This window comes from Somniosus microcephalus, chromosome 24 (genome assembly GCF_052327205.1).
Source record: "Somniosus microcephalus isolate GS21.2 chromosome 24, FLI_Smic_1.0, whole genome shotgun sequence".
NCBI classification, from domain to species: domain Eukaryota; kingdom Metazoa; phylum Chordata; class Chondrichthyes; order Squaliformes; family Somniosidae; genus Somniosus; species Somniosus microcephalus.
Genome location: NC_141010.1, coordinates 16,411,921 through 16,416,601, shown reverse-complemented (window position 1 = coordinate 16,416,601; position 4,681 = coordinate 16,411,921). Strand labels below are relative to the sequence as shown.

General features: G+C 47.3%; 1 non-coding gene across 1 annotated transcript; it reads right to left on the bottom strand.

Annotated features, from left to right (window-relative positions):
• Positions 1–229: 229 nt before the first annotated feature.
• Positions 230–336, bottom strand: LOC147101092 (U6 spliceosomal RNA). Its single transcript, XR_015073505.1, has one exon. It is a non-coding gene; the product is annotated as a U6 spliceosomal RNA (small nuclear RNA).
• Positions 337–4,681: the final 4,345 nt, after the last annotated feature.

Genomic DNA, 4,681 nt, shown 5'->3' with positions numbered 1-4,681 from the left:
CATCATCTATAACCTCTCGACTACCTTGTCTGACAGGTTAGAGGAACACCTGGATTTGGAATCAGAAGTTTCTCTGAGTCGCAGTCAGATGCTCTGACCGCTGAGCTACACTACCACAGCTGTCTACTGCTCCTGGTGCTCCCAGGTGGTCTGCCATCCAAGTACTAACCAAGCCTGACCCGGCATAGCTTCTGAGATCAGGCATTTCCAGAGTAGTATCGCTGTAGGCAAAAATATGGAATGCTTCCCGAATATGCATGTCATTCTTGAGCAGGGGCTACGCTAATCTTCTATGTATCATTCCAATTTTAGTATATGTGTTGCCAAAGCGAGCACTAAAAACTAGTTCAGGAGCACGAGTCACCCCACGAGGTCACTTCAATTGATAGGCACCGATGGTCGAGGGTTAAGTTACGAGGAGAGATTACACAAACTAGAGTTGTATTCCCTAGAATTTAAAAGGTTAAGAGGTGATCTGATCGAAGTTTACAAGATATTAAGGAGAACAGATAGGGTAGATCGAGAGAGACTATGTCCGCTGGTTGGGGATTCTAGCACTAGGGGGCATAGTCTAAAAATTAGAGCCAGACCTTTCTGGAGTGAAATTAGGAAACACTTCTACGCACAAAGGGTGGTAGAAGTTTGGAACTCTCTTCCGCAAACGGCAATTGATGCTCGATAAATTGTTCATTTTAAATTGGAGATTGATGGCTTTCTGTTAACTAAAGGTATTAAGGGATATGGGCCAAAGGCGGGTATATGGTGTTAGGTTGCAGATCAGCCATAATCTGCATTGAATGACAGAGCAGGCTCGAGGGGCTCAATGGCCTACTCCTGTTCCTATTTTCCAATGTGATTTGAGCCCAGGATCTCCTGTATTATTGGTGCTTTAGCCAGCTACGCCACAGTAGGGTTACCCTAAAAGCAAGCTGCTTGCAGAGGTTTTCTTAGAAAAAAAGACTTGCATTTATATAGCGCCTTTCATGAACACCAGACGTCCCAAAGAACTTTGCAGCCAATTAAGTGCTTCTAGAAGTGTAGTCACTGTTGTAATGTAGGAAACGCGGCAGTCAATTTGCACACAGCAAGCTCCCACAAACAGCAATGTGATAATGACCAGATAATCTGTTTTCTTTTGTGATGTTGATTGAGGGATAAGTATTGGCTAGGACATCAGGGATAACTCTGCTGCTCTTCTTCGAAATAGTGCCATAGGATCTTTTACCTGAGAGGACAGACGGGGCCTCGGTTTAACATCTCATCCAAAAGGCAGCACCTCCAACAGTGCAGCACTCCCTCAGTACTGCACTGGAGCGTCAGCCTAGATTTTATGCTCAAGTTTCATGGAGTGGGACATGAACCCACAACCTTTGGCCTATGAAGGCAAGGGTGCTACCCACTGAGCCACAGCTGACGTTGTTTGCATTTACTGTAACTTTCCATGACTTGCAAGACAGCATGCCTGCCGGACAGATGGACAGGAGCTACTTCATCTCTGCATATCTCATCAATGAGGAGAAAGAGCTGGTTTTCACAGAATTAAGGTTATTTAACCTACAATTACTGGCTCCAAAAGCCAATGCCTCATCCCTTAAGCCACTGGGACTACACAGAAAATGGACAAGAGAAAGAAAAATCCTAAAGTCCTTGCCAGTGATACTAGTGCAGGAAGTAGCTCAGAGACTTCAATAAAAACACAACACTGCGGATGCTGGAAATCTGAAATAAAAATAGAAAATGCTGGAAATACTCAGCAGGCCAGGCAGCATCTGTGGAGAGAGAAACAGAGTTAATGTTTCAGGGGCACTTTTGTCACAATCAGAGTCTTCAATGTAGCCAGGAACCCAAAGAGCAGGCACCACTTTTTACTTTCCCTGGACCACGACCCCACCGCAGAACATCAAGCCATCGTTTCCCAGACCGTCACTGACCTCATCTCCTCTGGAAATCTTCCCCCCACAGCTTCCAACCTCATAGTCCCCCAACCCCGCACAGCCTTCTTCTCCCTCCTTCCCATGATCCACAAACAGGACTGCCCTGGTAGACTGATCATTTCAGCCAGTTCTTGCTTCACAGGACTTATTTCTTCCTATCTCGACTCTATTTTTTTCTCCCCTAGTCCAGTCTATTCCAACTATATCCATGACTCTTCCACCACCCTCTGCCACTTTTAAGTTTCCAGTTTCCTGGCCCTAACCATCTCCTTTTCACCATGGTCGTCCAAGCCCTCTACATCTCCATCCCCCACCAGGACGGCCTGAGGACCCCTCTTTTCTTCCTCGAAGGAGGCCCAACCATTCCCCATCCACCACGCTCCTCTGCCCAGCTGAACTTGTTCTTACATTGACCAACTTCTTCTTTGACTCCACTCTCTTCCTCCAAATAAAGGTGTTGTTATGGGAACCCATATGGGTCCTAGTTATGCCTGCCTTTTCATGGGATATGTGGAACACTCTTTGTTCCAGTCCTACACAGGTTCCCTCCCTCATCTCTTTTTCCGGTACATCGATGACAGTATAGGTGTCGTTTCCTGCTCTCACCCTAAACTGTAAAATTTCATCAACTTTGCTTCCAATTTCCACCCCTCCCTCACCTTCATGTGGTCCATCCTTGACAATTCTACAATTCTGAGGATAGGCTGTCATCTAATATCTACTGACTCCCACAGCTACCTTGATTACACTTCCTCCCACCCAGCTTCCTGTAAGAACTCCATTCCATTCTCCCATTTTCTCGGTCTCCATCTGACGATGCCACCTTCCACACCAGTGCTTCCAATATGTCTTTCTTTTTCCTCAACCAAGGATTGCCCTCCACCATGGTTAACAGGGCCCTCAACCGTGTCCGTCCCACTTCCCACACTTCTGCCCTCACCCCTTCCCCTCCCTCCTAGAACCTCAATAGGATTCCCCTTGTCCTCACCTTCCACCCCACCAGCCTCCACATTCAGCAGATCATCCTCGGCCATTTCCGCCACCTCCAGCACAATGCCAGCACCAAACACATCATCCCCTCCCCAGTTCTTTCAGTATTCCAAAGGGACCATTCCCTCCATGACACCCTGGTCCCCTCTTCAATCACCCCCAACATCCGCTCCCCTGCCACGGCATCTTCCCTTTTAAGCACAGAAGATGCAGCACCTGCCCTTTCACCTCCTCCCTTCCTACCGTCTAGTGCCCCAGACACTCCTTCTTTCGATTTAGTATACTGTATTCGCTGCTCACGATGCGGTCTCCTGTACATTGAGGCGCCCAAATGCAGATTGGGCGATCAGTTTGCTGAACACCTCCGTTCACTCTGCAAGCATGAGCCTGGGTTTCCGGTCGCTTGCCATTTTAATTATCCGCCCCCCTCCCACTCTGACCTCTCTGTCCTTGGCCTCTTACACTGTTGCAATGAAGCTCAACGGAAGCTCGAGGAACAGCACCTCATCTTTCGATCAGGCACTTTACAGCCTTCCAGACTCAACACAGAGTTCAACAATTTCGTATCATAACCACTGCTCTCATTTTTTCAGACAGCAGGTGCTGGTAATGGTTCTGTTGTTGCCATTTACACTTCCTCTGGAGCCGTCTTTTGTTTCTTCACGTGTCCCATTACCACTCCCTATTTCCTTACACCATCATCTCTTTTACCAATCACTCCAGCCTTCCATCCTATCACAGACTTTCCCTTTTGTTCTTTCCTCCTCTCCCTGTTGTACTTGTTTAAAACCTGTTACATCTCTAACTTTTTTCTAGTTCTGGCGAAAGGTTATCGACCTGAAACGTTAACTCCGTTTCTTTCTCCACAGATGCTGCCTGACCTGCTGAGTGTTTCCAGCATTTTCTGTTTTAATTACTATTTTTTTTCTAGGCAGGTGCTTTGTGGTCAGTATGCATGTGGACAAAGCAATCCACCATTATTCAGGTGAAGGATGTGAATATCGACATCTAATTTAAACCAGGAACTAAAGGGTAACAGACAGAGATCATGTCATACTGCAGCTTGGTGGGTTCAAGTGCCACTCCAGAGACTTGAGCACAAAAATCTAGGCTAACACTCCAGTGCAGTACTGAGGGAGCGCTGCACTGTCGGAGGTGCCATCTTTCGGATGAGACGTTAAATAGAGGCCCCGTCTGCTCTCTCAGGTGGATGTAAAAGATCCCACGGCCACTATTTCGATGAAGAGCAGGGGAGTTATTCCCGGTGTCCTGGGGCCAATGTTTATCCCTCAATCAACATCACTAAAAACAGATTATTTGGTCATTATCACATTGCTGTTTGAGGGAGCTTGCTGTGCGTAAATTGGCTGCCGCATTTCCTACATTACAACAGTGACTACACTTCAAAAAGTACTTCATTGGCTGTAAAGCGCTTTGAGACGTCCGGTGGTAGTAAAAGACGCTATATAAATGCAAGTCTTACTTTACAAAAAAAAAGTCTGTCTTTCTCTTTCAATACTGTAATAAGGGAAAAAAAGACCCATTGAAATCAGAGTGTCACCACGTGCAATGTGGCTACAGAGCCACTAGATGGCGAACGGCACCCTGGGAGTTGTAGTCCCAGGCCCCATTTCGGCCACAGGACTACAGCTCCCACAATACAGCGCGACCCGCGGCTTCGTCGGCCAATGAAATGGGGTTTTATTGGCGGGTGCGCGCGGCAAAGGCGGGGAGCATGCGCAGTCGAGCAGCGTGTG